This window comes from Colobus angolensis, unplaced genomic scaffold, assembly GCF_000951035.1.
Source record: "Colobus angolensis palliatus isolate OR3802 unplaced genomic scaffold, Cang.pa_1.0 Scaffold121, whole genome shotgun sequence".
NCBI lineage: Eukaryota > Metazoa > Chordata > Mammalia > Primates > Cercopithecidae > Colobus > Colobus angolensis.
Window position 1 is genome coordinate 2138765 of NW_012113253.1, and position 18182 is coordinate 2156946.

Here is an 18182-nt window from a genome sequence, read left to right on the forward strand (position 1 = left end):
TGTAGATTGGAAATTGTCATAGACTATGGATTTCCTGTGTCTCCCTCAGAGAAGGCTATATTCCCGTTTCATTGACAGGCAGTCCAGGGTGTTTGCTTTGACCAATGAAAGGTGTGCATGAGTCACATGTGTCATTTCTTATTGGAAGTTTTATAAAACTAGCTTGTGCTTTAACATGGTCTCTTTTCTCTCTGCCACAAGATAAGCATTGTTCCAGATAGCAGTTTCATGAGCTTGGGTTGAGAAATAAAGAAATTATGGAATAGTGCTAGAGCTAACTTTCGAGAAGTACATAGCATAAATTGTTTTAAGCCACTGAGATTTTCGGAGTCACTTGTTATTGCAGCCATCCTATTCTGATTGATACAGACATTTATATCGAGGATCTTGAACCACTGGAAATAAAAACTCTCTAGATTCTAGAAATTCCATCATAGGGTCTGTATTTTCAGTCAATCCAGAACTCATAACTTTTCCAATATGAGTACTATTACAATTACAATACGTTCTCTAATGTGAGTACTATTGCAATTTACTATAAAAACCATTTTAAAGTTTATTTGCATACTTGTTAAAAGAATGGTTTCAAACTTTCTACAATATGGCCTCAAACTATCTTTCTAATCTTACCTCTCATGACATTGTCCTGTGAATCTGACACTTCAGTCATATAGAGCTGTTTGATTTTGTTTTTTCTAAACATACTATGATCTTTACTTTTCATCTTGAAGTTTCTTCTATCTGGAATAGCCTCCTTCCTTTGTCTGTTGTTGAACAGAATTCTACCAATCCTTCCTGATCAGCAATATCAGTTGCTCTATGGTACCTTTCTGCAAAACTCTAGATAACTCCATTCCCTTCTATCTTTCCACCAGCACATGGCTGGCATATTTATATTTATTAAAACACCGATTTATTGAGTGGTAATTATTTGTTTTCCTAGCTCAGTATCCTCTTTTCACCTAAAAGCCACAGTGCAATGAGGGGAGCACTATAATTAGTTTGTAACCTGAACAAAGTACCAGGGGATGATGGTTATATCCATCTGTTCATTAAATAGTTGGAGGTTGACTTGTTAATAGCCTAATTTTTCAAAAGCTTTAGCTGAGAGAACAGGTTAAAACTATTTTTTGCATAATTAGGAATAAAACTTTATTTCATTTTTGTAACTTAAAAAATAAGTTTAGTTTCAGGAGCTTCATAAATCAGCAATTAAGTAACACAGTAGGAGACTGCACAGTACATTGTTTCATTTTATGCTTTATGTATTTATTTATTATTGACTTATTTCTGTATAGAGATGGGGTTCTCACTGTATTGCCCCAGTTGGAGTGCAATGGCTATTCACCGGTGCGGTCATAGACCTACAGCCCTGAACTCCTGAGCTCAAGTGATCCTCCTGTCTCAGCCTCCTGAGTAGTTGGAACTATGGGCATGTACTGCTGTGCCCAGCAATTATGCTGTTCTTAGAACAACAACAAAAAAAGTCAGCCAAAATCCCAGGCAACAAAGAAATATTTACAATAAAAGTTTTAAAACATAAATAAGACAGCCTCCTTGTAATGATGATTCAACATATCCGAAGATTTATTATCTCCACATTAGCCTGGCATAAACAGCCCTATAATCTAGTTCAGTTTATCTATCACTACTCGCTTTTGTGACCAAGTTTGTCACATTCCTTTACATGTGACAACTTTCCCCTCTATTTTCCATACTCTTCTGTATACTATCCTCTGCATGTTCTATACATTCTCCCAACCTTAGTGTTTATTCATAATTCCCCAGTAATACCTGTCCTTAGCTTATTTAAGGACTTCTCTACTTCCAAAACTTTATTCACAGACTCCTTCTATCAGGATGTTTTAGCAGTAGCCCACAGCAGGCAGGCTTTCCCTCACATCCTGCCGCACTTATCCCCTAAACCATCCATTGGAAACTTAAGATGTGTTATTACTGCTAATCTTAAGTGCATCCTTTCTCTCCAAGGAGATTGACTATAAACTCATTTATGACTAGGGATTACATCTTAGTGTTTTTAATCCTCATCACCTTGACAAGTACTTGCCCAAAGTTGATGCTGGTACAAACAAACAAAGCGTCTGCTAGTTATTTACTCACCAGTCCTAATGGTGAAGATACCAACAGAGTATTCCTTTGCAGGACTTAGTAGCCTAGAACATTTCTGGAATTAGTTGTTCTTTGCTGAATCCTTTCTCTACATAGTACAAATACTAATTTTCCTCTTTATCATTATGAATCTGGATTATTAACATCAGGCTCCCCACAGCTTTCTCCCCTCCACATAGGGGGAAGGAAGAAAAATTCAATTTTTTTTTTTTTTTTTGAGACGGAGTTTCGCTCTGTTGCCCAGGCTGGAGTGCAGTGGCACCATCTTGACTCACTGCAAGCTCCGCCTTCTGGTTCACACCATTCTCCTGCCTCAGCCTCCCAAGTAGCTGGGATTACAGGTGCCCACCACCATGCCTGGCTAATTTATTGTATTTTTAGTAGAGACGGGGTTTCACCTTGTTAGCCAGGATGGTCTCGATCTCCTGAGCTTGTGATCTGTCCACCTCAGCCTCCCAAAGTGCTGGGATTACAGGCGTGAGCCACCATGCCAGGCTGAAAAATTCAATTTTATAGAATTCTAAGTACTATGGTTAAACAACTTAGAAGCCAACAGTAAAAAATTAAAATAGCATTTGGCTGTTAAGGACACTTTAGCCTCTCCAAATAATTCTTATTAAAATATTCATGCAAAAACAGAAAAATACAAAAAAAAAAAAAATCACAACATCTAAGCCAGAAGCAGCCTACTGCTAGCATCTCGATGGAATTTCCTCAGCTGAAAGGCCACTGGAATCATACTGAATAAAGCAACTGATGGTCAGAGAAGCAGAAAATAAAGGAGATTTGCATACTTAAAAATAGGTTTTTTTATTCGTTGTTTTCCTATAGACTGCTTCCACAAGGTCTATATTTTGGGATACTATACATCCACCTCTTGACATGACCAGATTACTGTTTCCCATTTCTATTCATAAGAACCTTTGTTGAACTTGGTTGAATTCTAGCCCCAATGGCCCTTTTCCCACAAATTAAGCTAAAGCTGAAAGAAAACCTACTTAGAGCGATGCTGTGTGGTGAGAGCTAATGTAAGACACTTGCATTTTTTGGAGATAATAACTTAGAGACTGAGATACCATCTATGGGACAAGAAGAAGACCTCTTCTAGCAGCATATACAATATATAAAATGCTAGTAAGTCATAGGAATTGGCTTCTGAGCTGTGTCTTCTATTTTCCTGGTGGAGATTTAAACTGAAAATTAGACCATTGCTTAAATGACACAGCATGAATTTGGGGTGAGGTTATCATACATCCTGATTTATGCTTGAAGTACTGGTGTAATTATGAGTAGTACCCTCGTTTACTCTCAAAAGTATCCCAGCTGATATGTAAAGCACTTGTCTTGGTCTTTGGGAAATATCAGTTCTGGATAGTTCTCTCTTCTCATTTAAAAATGGGTAAATTTAAATGGCCTAGGAATATTTATTACTGAAATAGAGAAAAAATACATTATTCTTACTTAGAAGAGCACACTTTTGAAAATGATTCACAATATGCATCAGATAAGTTTTTTCAGAAAATAACTTATATCACTAATAAAAGATAAGAAGACATGGAAGTGTCAGACAGTGGGTAAAAGCCATAAGGAAATGCCAGGTTGCTGCACAAAGATAACTGGATACAACTGAAAGGAATAATTTTAAGGAAACTAATTGTAAAAGCAAAATATTGCTTTGGAGCTAGACAGTAGAATTGACATTGTAGAAAATCAAATCAGTTAATTAGATGCAAACCTGTAAAGTTACTTCTAAGGAAAACAAGGAAAAATGATGTTTTACAAAAGAGCAAGGCTGTTGTATTGTAAAGGCAGATAAAAAATGTGATTTAAGAATATACAGTTGACTCTTGAATAACACAGGTTTGAACTGCATGGGGTCCACTTATATGTGGATGTTTTAAATAAATATATAGAAAAAATTTTTGAAGATTTATGATAATTTGAAAAAATTCACAGATGAATCACATAGCATAGAAATATTTAAAAATTTAAGAAATAGATATGCCATGAATGCATAAAATACATGTAGACACTTTAATCATTCACTACCATAAAATATACACAAATCTGCTATAAAAAGTTAAAATTTATCAAAACTTACTCAAGCACAAACAGAAAATGGTAACATTCATAGTCTAGAGAAATTTAAACAAATGTAAAGATGCAGTGATAATCATAACTGCATACAATTAATTATAATAATTTTGTTTCCACTTCCTATTGCTATTGTGCTGAACTGAAGTGTTGGTAGTATCTGCTTAAAACGCCATGTGATGCTAATCATCTCCACATGAGCAGTTTCTCTTTCCAGTAAATTGCTTATCTCATAAAAAGTGATAGTGGTTCTTGCCCATTTTTGCATTGTGTTTAGTGCAATACCATAAACCTTGAACACCACCATGGAACCCATACAAAGTGTCACTAGTGATACTGGAAGTGCTCCCAAGAAGCAGAGAAAATTCATGGCATTAGAAGAAAAAGTTGAATTGCTTGATATATATCATAGATCGAGGTCTGCATCCGGGTTGCCCACCATTTCAGGATGACTGAATCAGCACATTGTAAAAAAGAAAAGGAAATTCATGTCGCTCTTGCTGCAGCTATGCCAGCAGGCATAGAAATCTTGCACATTTTATGAAATATTTTTTAGCTCATATTAAAAATACAGGTTTTATGTGAGTGCAGGATTGCTATAAGAAAGAAATACGTACAGATCTAATATTTTTTTTAATCTACGTCATTATATGACAATTTAAAGCAAAGAGAAAGTGGGGAATCTAAAGTTGCAAATTTTAATGCCAGCAAAGGATGGTTTGATACTTTTAGACAGAGTTTTGGCTTTAAAAATGTAAAGATAACAGGAGAAGCAGCTCCAGCCAACCAAGAGGCTGCAAACAAGTTCCTGGATGTCATTAAGAAAATCACTGAGGAGAAGAATATCTGTCTGGACAGTTTAATGTCAATGAAAGTATTCTATTCTGGGAGAAAAAAATGCCACAAAAGACATTTATTAGTAAGAAAGAAAAGCAAGCACCAGGATTAAAGGAAGAAAGGAATAGGCTAACTCTACTGTTTAGAGTAAATGCAGTCACGTTAATGATCACGACTGCCCTTAACTATAAAGCTGCTAACCCCCGAGCCTTGAAGGGAAAATATAAACACTAGCTGCCAGTCTCTTGACTGTACAACAAGAAGGCCTCGACAATGTGAACCCATTTTTCTGGATTGGTTTCACCAATGCTTTGTCCCTGATATCAGGACTATCTTGCCAGTATAAGAGTCTGCCTTTTAAAGTTATTTTGACATTGGACAATGCCCCTGGCCACCCGGATCTTCATCAGTTCAACACCAGAAGTGTTGAAGTAGTCTATGTGGCCTTTAGATCGAGGGGTCATAAGGAACTTTGAAGGCCCATTTCACATGGTACTGGATGGAAAGGACTGTCAATGCTGTGGAAGAGAACTCCAACAGAATGTCACAAAGTCTAGAAGGATTATACCACTGAAGATGCCATCATTGTTATAGAAAAAGCTGTGAAAGCCATCAAGCCCCAAACAATCAATTCCTGCTGGAGAAAACTGTGTCCAGATGTTGTGCAGGACTTCACAGGATTTTCAACAGAGCTGATCAAGAATATGAAGAAAGAGACTGTGAATACAGAAAAAAAAAAAAAAAACGGGGGGGTGGGGGATGAAGTTTTTATGATATGGATCTTGGAGAAATTCAAGAACGAATAGACACCATACCAGAGGAATTAACAGATGATAACTTGATGGAGATCAGTGTTTCTGAGTCAATGCCAGACAATGAGGAAGAAGATGTGCCAGAAAACAAACTGACATTAGATAATCTGGCAGAAGCATTCCGATTATTCAAGACCACTTTGGTTTCTTTTCAACATGGACTCATATGATACTGGCACTGAAATTAAAACAAAATGTGGAAGAAGGATTGATATAATATAGAAGCATTTTTAGAGAAATGAGAGAGCAAAGAGTCAGAATGAAATTACAATGTATTTCCCTAAAGATACACCCAGTGTGCCTGTCTCTCCTGCCTCCCATTTCATCTCCTCCACCCCTTCTGCCTCTGCCACCCCTGAGCCAGCAAGATTACCCCCTCATCTTCCTTCTCCTCCTCAGCCTATTCAATGTGAGGACAGCAAGGATGAAGCCCTTTATGATGATGCACTTCCAGTTAATGAACAGCAAGTGTATTTCCTCTTCGTTATGATTTTCTTGACAACATTTTCTTTTCTTTGGCTTACTTTATTGTAAGAATATAGTATAATAAACATAATATACAAAATATGTGTTAATCAATTATTTATGTCATTGGTAAGGTTTCCGGTCAATAGTAGGTTATCAGTCGTTAAGTTTTTAGGGACACAGAAGTTATATGTGGAATTTCAAATGCACGGGGGTGGGGATTGGCACCCCTAACCCGGCTGTTCAAAGGTCGATTATAGTTATAACCAAGGAAGAAATCATAATAATCGAAAAATAAATTAACATTAGAAACAAAGATCCAAAGAATATCCCATGGTCCAACAAACAAGGGAGCTTGACCTAGTCTAGAAAAAATATTGATATGAAAGAATTAAAATATTCTTTGTAAGCACGAAGCAGGGTGGCGAAGGAAGAAAGAAAAAGAAGCTTCAGAGGGGTACAGGCCTTTGTGTTGCAGAAATGTGGTAACATCTGGACCAAAGCTGTCCATAAATGTAATATTAGCCATATATATAATTTTGAAAAATTAATCACTACATAAAAAGGAAAAAGGTATAATTATTTTAATAATATATTTAATCTACCATATCAAAACATTATCCATTTATAACTGATGTTAAAATTTTAATTATGCCTATATATAGTATTAAGTCTTTCAAATGTGGTGTGTATTTTACATTTGCTACATATCTCCAGTACAGACAAGTCACATTTCAAGTGCTCCACAGCCACAGGTGGCAAGTGGCTACCATATTGATAGTGCAACCAGCCATGCCTCATTTCATGTGAGATGGCAAGAGATGAATAGGTTTCAACACATGTTCTCGTATATTCTTTCTGAGAAAATTACTTAAGAGTAACTACCTAGCTGATAATTCAATATTCATGAATAGAAGGCCTGGTGAAGGTAAGAGCAAGAGAATATTGTGTCTATTTTACATTTTATTTTTTAAAAATAGAGTGATAGTTTGCTAAGAATGATGGTTTCCAGCTGCATCCATGTCCCTACAAAGGACGCAAACTCATCCTTTTTTATGGCTGCATAGTATTCCATGGTGTATATGTGCCACATTTTCTTAATCCAGTCTGTCACAGATGGACATTTGGGTTGATTCCAACTCTTTGCTATTGTGAATAGTGCCGCAATAAACATACGTGTGCATGTGTCTTTGTAGTAGAGTAATTTATAATCCTTTGGGTATATACCCAGTAGTGGGATGGCTGGGTCATATGGTACATCTAGTTCTAGATCCTTCAACACCGCATGTTCTCACTCATAGGTGGGAACTGAACAATGAGATCACTTGGACTCGGGAAGGGGAACATCACACACTGGGCTTATCATGGGGAGGGGGGAGGGGGGAGGGATTGCATTGGGGAGTTATACCTGATATAAATGATGAATTGATGGGTGCTGACGAGTTGATGGGTGCAGCACACCAATATTGCACAAGTATACATATGTAACAAACCTGCATGTTATGCACATGTACCCTAGAACTTAAAGTATAATAAAAAAAAAAAAAAAAAAAAAAAAAAAAAAAAAAAAAAAAAAAAAAAAAAAAAAAAAAAAAAAAAAAAAAAAAATACCACAAAAAGGTGGGATGTTAAAAAAAAAAAAAAAATAGAGTGAAAAACAACAGTGACCTAAATACAGCGTGAATGCAAAAAAAACTGTAACCTGGCAACAATGGGAATTCAAAGCAGTATTTTATACTTTTCCCTATTTTCAAATTGTTCCAATGAACATATTTTACCTTTTTTTAAAAAAAGTAATTTGATATTAAAATATAATGTGTAGTGATTACATAGAAAAGCTGTGAGAAAAAGATAAACTTTCTGTTTTTGTGGAATTATAAACATGGAAGGCTACACGAATCATGATGAAATTCATTCATTCAACACATACTGACTGCCAAATTTGCATCATGTGCTGTGCCTTGGGGCGGTTATCTATAACTAGAATATGTGAACAGCAGAGAGTACAGTTGCCCCTTGAACAACATGGGTTTGTGGATCCACTTAAACACAATTTTTTTCAACCAAAGGCAGATAGAAAACACAGTATTCACTGGATGTGAAATCTGTCTATAGGTAGGGCTGACATTTCCTACCTCCAGTTCTGCAGTATGCATGGATTTCGGTATCTTCAGTGGTCCTGGAACCAGTCCCCCATGTCTACAGAGGGACAACTATATGTGAACACGTTCCAGGGTTTTGCCTGCATGGGTCGCTAAAAAGGAATGATTTTCTAGGTTTTTACAGTGCAGTCGTTCTTACTAGCTATGTTTCGACTTCCCCTTCCACAAAAAGGCTTTTTCATTTACAAATGAAAGGCACAAGACCCCTACTTTTACAAATGCAGCAAGATGGATGCCAAAACAAAGGGACTGTTCTAGGATGCATCTCCTCTCCCAAGTGAGTGTCCTTTCAGAGCCCATCTGAAATGTGGAAGTGAGCTGAGGTTTATTTCACCCAGGTGACAGAGCTATTGGTAAGCTTCTGTGCCTTATCTATATATCTATTTTAGGATAAGAATTCAGAAGTGAGATGATTGTCTCGGGGGCCTGAATTTACATGCTTATTTGAACTGGAAAATGAAGTCAGACTTTTTCCTGAAGATAGGAGTGATCTGGCTGATTGGCATGACAGAGATGTTCTTTTCCAATTAGGTGATGATGTGGCAGATATTTTTCATGAAATGATTGAGCTAAATCTGCAGTTCTAAGGTTTTGATACAAGTATACTGGAGGCACATGCACAATACAAGGTACTCTAGAGATTATTAGTAATTAATAGTGGTAAATTAGTAGTAAATTACTCATAAATTAGTAGTGAATACTAAGAATTAATAATGACTGAAAACTGTTTAAACTTATGATTAAACTTTAGATAGCAAGGGAATTCATCATATTTCAACATTCATTTAGTGGCAACTTGAATCAAGGTTTTGTGAAATATGTAAAACCTGGAAAATGTTGGAGAAGGACATTGAAACAGCAGGATCAGGTGGGTGGGAGGAGTGCAGGACAGCTCATAAGGACATCAGCACAATTGTATCAATAATAAATTGCATAATTTATGCAATTATTTCCGTTCATTTGCATCCCTAGGAGAATGCTGGTTAGTTAAATTCGCAATCAGTGACTAAGGCCAGATTACTGGAGGACCTTATCGCATCTTTAAAATAAATGTATACTTTGCGTAAGTTAAATGTGACATGTAAATTGGGAAGTTTTCTCTGCCAGTTAAGGTTGGCTGTGGTTCCCTGTTAAGTAAGAAGAAATCATTTAAACTTGATACCACTATTTCTAAATGCAAGTTATCCAATGACGTAATTCTTCTCTAATATTGGTCTCTGCATAGCTATCAATGCCGTTAAATTTAATTTGAAAATGGAATCCATATAAAATATTAACCACAAAAGGCCAGTGGTATGGAGAACCCTTTAGGTCCACTAATTATATTGTTCACTCCTGTTGGCTTTGATCTTACATAGGCAGTCACGCACATTGAAAGGTATAAAGACTAGTGCTAATAGTAACACTGCTAAAGACAATAACAGTAATAATTGCTAACACACACTGGGTTTTACTACTTATTAGACACTGTGGGAAACACTCTATATGTATTATCTAAAATTCTTCTTCCCCCAAATGTTATCATTAAGGTTCTAATATAATCATCCCCATTTTACATAAGAGAAAACTGAGGTTTAGGGAAATTAGTTAATACGTTTCAGGGATAAATTATACATGAAAGAGTGAGGAATAAACCCAAGTCTTTCTGAATTCAGAGTCCAAGATATTAAACACTATAGGATACAGCCTCTCTATCAAAGTCTGATTTATTCATAATGATGCTTTTGTTTTATTCATCACCAAAGTGTAGTTGCATGTGTGCGTGTGTATTGTGTGTGTACTTTCTGTATCACTTACAAGAGGAGTGAAAAGACATGGGTGATTTCAACTGCCATGTAATTAACATAGCACATTTGTACCATGAGGCATCTCAATTACTACTAGCACAATTTAATTGGTGATTAGGATGATGGTGATACTGATTCAGACATTATCATCTCATGGGTTTTTGTAAGTGTGTAACCTTTGCAGATGATAGTTGTTAGAATGTTTCACAATGAAAAAGGTATACCTCTATAAAAGAAAAAACTAGAACGTGGTTAAAAATCTACTTGAAACAGTAGTTTGGGGCAAGAATGTACTGAACCCATAGATGTTAAAGGAAGCAGCAGTAGAAAAGAGTCATATTTGGGACCAGTAGACTTTGAGTTAGAGGCTCAAATCTGCCCTTTAATAAATGGATAATCTTTAATAAGTCATCTCTCTACACGTGGATCTCATTTGTAACATAAAGTTGCTGTGAAATCCAAATATGTGAAAGAGGGGCTACTCAAACAGTGAAATGAGACATGGGGATTGCATGTAATAAGCAATTGGGGGTTGGGAGGAATAAATCGTTGATAGCTTTTTGAACCAGAGATCATTTTCCTTTGTTTTGAAGAATTCTTTTGACGACAGAATCAGGGCAGGGACAAAGCAGAACAGTAAGTCCACTGTATGTGTTTAAAAAGAAGAAAAAATGCATTTTGTGTCATATTTATTAACACCGGATAATTTTCTCTAAAGGAATTACAAATTTATGATAATCCCTGGCATTCAATTAGTGTCTTAAACTTGCAAAAACCCTTCAAAGACATTATCTTACTTAATTTTTAGTACAAGTCTTCAAACAACAGTGATATTTTGCAATAATGTGCAGATGGTTACATAAATTCAGATATAATCTGATGGTGAATCTCTATCCTGCCACAGTTTGAAAATGGACATAAGCTAAAAGTTCTCATTTTTGGGGGGTGGTGAAGGATATTATCCAGGACTAACTTCTTACATCAGAGAGAAGAAACTGGCATCAACTAACCAAGATATTCCTGGAATTGTCTCCCCTATTCTGGATATTGTAGTCAGCTGCCCAGAACCATCCCCATTTGATTTAAGAGCCAAAGCGAGCAATTGCCACCAGGTGGCATCAAACTGCAGTCAGAGACCAAGATATTGACTTAGTCCCAGGTAGTTGCCAGGATGACTCTGACCAATGACTGCATAATAACATGACCCCACATTTTAGACTTCTACATTTTTGGACCTCACTTATTTTATTTTATTTTATAAATAATGTGAGAGCATCCCAAGGAGTTAGATGACTTACTCAAGGTCACACAATATCTTACTGTTAAAGACCAGAACTCAGTCTCTCGGTAGTAGAAACCAGGAGTCTAATAACTTGGGTTCACGTTTCAGTGCAGCTATTCTTAATCATGAGATGATGAGCAAGCTACTTACCATTGCTGAGCCTGTTCCTTTAACTACAATTTGGGGGTACTACATTTACATATCTATGTCTTTTTACATAGATATGTAAAGACAAAGCATGTGACAAGATGGTGCAATAAAAACATAGTGTGCTATAGCATACTATGTGAAACTAAATGTTTCTCTCTGATCTCATACATTAATAACTTTAATTATGCTCCTTTACTAAATTATAAGGATAGTAAATACTTGATAATTGAGGCAGTAACTCTCAAGGGTCTACTATTTTTTAAAATTCAAAAATGCATTACCAAAGCCTAAGAACAACAAACATCTTTCTGCTTAATTTAACAATCAGTGGACTAGAGTGTATTAAGTTATCTACTATGTGCTCAATATTGTAGAGGCCATAGAAAAAGCTACATCATGGTTTCTATTCTTAAAGGGCTAAATAACCAATCAGAGAAATGGAAACAAATGCAAACAGAGGAAAATCAGATAGCAACACGAGTCTTAGTAAACACTAGGTCTTGCAGAAACAATGGCAATGCTTGTGTTATTAGAGAAGAGGGAGATGAGTGAGCTCTGTGGTGGTGAGGAAAATCTTACGAAGAGTTAAGAATTTGATCTTGCCCTGAAAGTTGGGTATGCTATAAACAGGCAAAAAGAAAGAGATGTTAGCTATTCTGATTCATCCCATTGCTTTTCTCTGACCCAGTGGTTGCATTTTGGTTAATATGATCCCAGAAGCTCCAAGCAGATTCTTATCAGGACAGTTTTGTAATAACTGCTGACCTATCAGTAAAGAGTGTTGAGAGACATGCATGGAGTATAATTTTTCAGCAACTTCTGGGCAGGTGCTGCTGGAGAAGCAGCTCCCTTTTAAATGTATCAGCATTTCCTCCTGTACAGTGCATGAAAGTTACTCACAGTTTGTATCTGTGCCAGTAAGATGAAGGGAATGCCTGTTCCACACACCAGTGGTAAGATGTGTGATTTCACCCTTGGAGAATTTGACATAATAATCGACTTTGATGATTAATCCATTGTAACAGGAGGCTCAGCATTGGTGGAGACGAATTTTCTGCCTTAAGTGACTACCCTGTTGTGCTATATTCTTGAAAACCTTTGGAAGTTGATATACTACAGGAAGGAGTAAGGTTGTAGGCCTTGGGAAATCACTCTGATTCTTTCAGACTCATGAAAATCACATGAGGTGGCCATCACTTTCCTTTTGGTGTCTGGATTTGACTAAATCAAGAGGATCTTACAGAATAGACCTCTCCTGGGAAATCCTTGATAATAAGAGCACATGATCTCTCAACAACGTTTAGAAAACTTCCTGCAAATCATGTGAAACATTCGAGTGGCTCTCTGGAGTTACTGCTGCCATTTTAATATACCTGATAGAGGATTATCACACACAGTATGAATGATACATACACACATATAACACATATATGTAAACATATGTAGATACATCTGTATGTATGCATATATATGTGTGTAAGTAAACCGGTTTTATATACACATACATATAACAAGTCTAGTAGACATTCATATGCAATGTCTAATATGAGAACCATTTGTTCCTCATGTTTGCTCTGAAATGCAGAATTACTGTATTGGTTTTATCTATATTTTATAAGGATAAAATTTTATATGGATAAAATGTAGATAAAATCAATATATGAAGATTTATATATGAATATTTATTTACATATATTTTATTTATATATTTATATATAAATATGTTTTATATGTATATATGTATATAAAACAAAGAATGTCCACTAAATTTTCTTTCCTATAATACCTTAGGAGGTCAAATAAAGAAAAGAAAAGAAAAGAAAAATTCTTTTTTCCTGCCAGCATCTCTTTTGTCTGGTATCTGTCCTCCAATGTGGCACTTTATTTCAGATTATGGCATCTCATTGCTTAGAAATACAGTAACTCTGCATTTGAGAGAAAATAAGATGAAGAACCAGTGTTTCTCATATTAGACACTCCATATGAATCACCTAGAGCGAATATGAAAATTTCAGTTCATTGGCCCCAGTCCCAGAAATTCTGAATCAGGAGGTGTGGGGCAAAGTCCAAGAATCTACAATGCTTGTTCCCTGTTGAGAATTCTGAAGCAGATTTTCTGAGACCCACAATTTATAAAATATGAAAACACCAGGACTGGAATCAGCCACATATAGGTTGGATTTGGAACTCAATCATTCACTAGCTATACTTTGCTGAAAAAGCCAGTTAATCCAGATGATCCTTATTTTTAATGTTATTCTGGTAAATGTTTAATATTTGACTCTGCCAAAAGAAAATGTATGCATATAAATAATATACATATTTTTTAATAAATTTTACTGATATATGTAGTACATAATTTATACATGATAATAAAGTATATAATATTAAAATCCATATAGTAAATTAGTATATTAATTCTCATGGAATGTTTTTGCCTACCTCTTGACTTTTGCCTACTTCTTTTTTTTTTTTTTAAGAGATGGGGTCTCACTCAATAGCACAGGCTGCTGGTGCATTGTGGGACAATCTCAGTTCTCTGTAACCTTGAACTTCTGGGCTTAAGCCATCCTCCTGCCTCAGCCTCCTGAATAGCTGGGACTACAGATGCATACCACCACATCTGCCTAATTTTTTATTTTTATTTTTATTTTTTGTAGAGGTGGGGTCTTGTCATCTTGCCAAGCTTGGTCTCAAACTCCTGGGCTCAAGTGATCCTCCCATCTTGGACCCCCAAAGTATGGGATTACTGGCATGAGCCCTTGTACCTGGTTTTGCCTAACTTTTGATTCCATAGCCAATCTATGATTGCAACTGAGAAACAAATATATTTCCAACATAAGTGTTGGTTGCTCTTTCTGTTTATGTTAACAAGTAAGGCAAAAGTGAACACCAAAGACCTATATCAGAAGTTCACTTGTTTATCAATGGTATAAGCAACTTCTTTATTGAAACAGATAATAATTTCAGATATCAGAATATTATTTCCTAAAATTATTATGCTATTCACAGTGTAATGGCTGTAGACAGACACACTTTTATATTTAATTTGTATTATTAGTATCACTTTTTAAAATATTTTACAAAAGGAACAAAACAATAAACGAATGCCTAACTTGTAGCATTTGCCAATTTCTGTAGTGTAAATACTCTCCATAGTGTAAATACTCTCACTATGGACAATTTCAAGCTACCAATGTTATGCCACTGAACAGAAAGTTGGGAAGTAATGTTCAGTAGCATACATTATATAGTATTTCTACTATACAGATAAAACAGTCATAAATAAGCTAAAAAGCATAGATAATAGCGAAGTGTACTAAAATGATTAAGTGATAAGTTTTGAGTACTTATTACCTTATTAAAATATAATTTATTTAATTATTAGCTTATATAATTTGAATTTAATTAGTGTCTGTGTTTAAAAACTGGCCCAGAAGTCAGGCAAGAGAAAGAAGTGATCCAAAAAAGATAGGAGAAAGTCAAACTATTTCTCTTTGCAGAGGATATGATTCTATGTTGAGAAAACCCTAAAAACTCTACCAAAACGCTCCTACATCTGATAAAAGACTTCAGTAAAGTTTTAGGAAACAACGTACACAAATCAGTAGCATTTCTATAAGCCAATAAGGTTCAAGTTGAGAGCCAAATCAAGAATGCAATCTTATTTACAATCACAACCCCCCGCCCCTCCACACACACCCTAGGAATACATCTAACTAAGGAGGTGAAAGATCTCTACAAGGAGAATTACGAACACTGCTGAAAGAAATCATACACAAATCAAACATATGGAAAAACATTCCATGCTCATAAATTGGAAGAATCAATATCATTAAAATGTCCATACTGCCCAAAACAATCTACAGATTCAACACCATTGCTCTCAAATTTTCAATGTCATTTTTCACACAATTAGAAAAAAACTATTCGAAAGTTCCTATGGAAACAAAAAGGAGCCCAAGTAGCCAAAGCAATCCTAAGCAAAAAGAACAAAGCTGGAGACATCATATTACCCAACTTCAAACTATACTATAAAGCTACAGTAACCAAAACAGCATGGTACTGGTACAAAAACAGACACAGACCAATGGAACAGAATAGATAACCTGGAAATAAAGCCACACACCTAAAACAATCTGATTTTCAACAGCGTTTCCAAAAATAAACAATGGGGAAAGGACTAACTATTCAATAAATGGTGCTGGGAAAACTGGCTAAGCATATGCAGCCTGGATGCCTACCTCTCACCACATACAAAAATTAACTCAAGATGGATTAAAGACTTAAATGTAAGACATCAGCCTAGGCAAAGAATTTATGACTAAGTCCTCAAAAGCTCTTGCAAAAAAAAAAAAAAAGATGACAAGTGAGACCTAATTAAACTAAAGACCTTCTGCACAACAAAAGAAACTATCAACAGGGTAAACAACCTACAGAACGGAAGAAAGTATCTGCAAATTATGCATCTGACAAAGGACTAATGCCAAGAATCTATAAGAAACTTAAATCAACAAGAAGAAAACAAATAACCCCATTAAAAAGTGAGCAAAGGACATGAACAAACACTTCTCAAAAGAAGAAATACAGTCAACAAATATATGAAAAAAATCACTACTCATCGGAGAAATGCAAATCAAAATCACAGTGAGATGGCATCTCACACCAGTCAGAATGGCTATCATTAAAAACTCAAAAAATTAAATGCTGGGGAGGCTATGAAGAAAAGGGAATGCTTATATGCTGTTGCTGGAATGTAAATTAATTCAACCACAATAGAAAGCAGTTTGGAGATTTCTCCAAGAAGTAAAAATAGAATTACCACTGAACCCAGCAATCCTATTACTGGATATATACCCAACAGAAAATAAAATTGTACGACCAAGAAACACCTGCACTCATATATTTATTGCAGCACTATTCACTATTCCACTAGGATGGAATCAACCCAAAAGCCTATCTGTGGTGAATATATGCCACAGAACGCTATGCAGCCATAAAAAAAGAATGATATCATGATCACGTCCTTTGCAGCAACATGAATGCAGCTGAAGGCCAACATCCTAAGTGAATTAACACAAAAAGAGAAAACTAAATATTGTATGTTCTTACTTACAAGTGGGAGCTAAACCTTGAATACACATGGACATGAAGATAGGAACCAAAGACACTGGGGATTCCACAAGGAGGGAAGGAGAGTCCAGGGAAAGGTCTATAAAACTTCCTATTGGGCACTATGTTAACTGTCTGAGTGATAGGATCAGTAGAAGCCCAAACCTCAGCATCACACAATATAACCTTATAATAAACCTAGACATGTACTCCTTGCATCTGAACGTAAAATTACAATTAAACAACACAAAAAAATGGCTTGAGTAGTCGCCCCAAATTTAATGACTGGCTCTTATAAGCTGGTAAGATTTGATTCCAACATACCTCCGCATCAGATTCCTCACAGTTAATATTGAGGTAATACTCTCTACCTCACAAGGTTAATTTTATGAAGGTTTGCCTCCAATCTACAAGATAGAGTCTAATTACTTGTTTATTTGTTTATGAGCTTTCAAAATCTACCCTATATGATGGCCTAGTCTATTTGTTTTGTTCACCACTATGTCTCATTTCTTGTGATAATGCTTATGCTATATGCCACTACTTAAATTTGTAGAATCAATGAATACATTTCCCTAGTAGCGTAATGTTCTGTAATGTTCTTTCTTCTCCTCTCTTTCTCCATCACTTGTTCCTTACCTTTTTTGTTCCAGCAACATCTTATAACTCTCCACTGGCTCCTCACCAGCCTTTTCCCCCCAATTAACAATCCTACAATAACAGCCTCTGTACTAACTAAATTAATCCAGTTACCAGAAAAAGAATTCAGTAAATATATATTGTTGCTGAATTAACTCTGGAACAAAATGCAGTATACGGTATGTCCTCTAGGAATTTAAATCAAGTTTCAGGTGGGTTAAGAGGCATAAATACATACAAAGACCACAGTCGATATATAAAACCATAAAAAGAAGCCCCATAATAAAAATTTTGATTTTTATTGGCAGAGATTTTGAGTAGCAAAGAAGTTCAGGGGAGAAAGACTGATGAGGCATTAGGTGGTTAGGAGAAACTTTATGAAAAGAACTAAAACTCTATCTGGTCTTCGGAGCATATGTACTATTTTCTTAGGAAGAAAGGACTTTTTATGGAGGAGACATTCAGAAGCAAGGAAAAATGAGACACACTTCTGGGGGTAAAAATCAGGAAGGCTGAGACTTCAACTTATTTCTCCTTGTACAGTGGTGTATATAGTATGCACTCTGTGAACATTTTCCAGATAAATTAATAAACACATACATAAATTAGTAACAAGTTCATATATAGGAATTACAAAGAGTATGTCTAGAAGAGAGGATTTGGGCCAGATGACGAAACCTACTAAGGAAGCATTTATTCTCTTAAGAGTCAG

The 18182-nt window shown here is 35.7% G+C and overlaps 1 protein-coding gene across 2 annotated transcripts in view; it reads right to left on the reverse strand.

Annotated features, from left to right (window-relative positions):
- Positions 1–18182, reverse strand: part of ZFPM2 (zinc finger protein, FOG family member 2) — a 490202-nt gene that overhangs the window by 72034 nt on the left and 399986 nt on the right. The window lies entirely within an intron of this gene.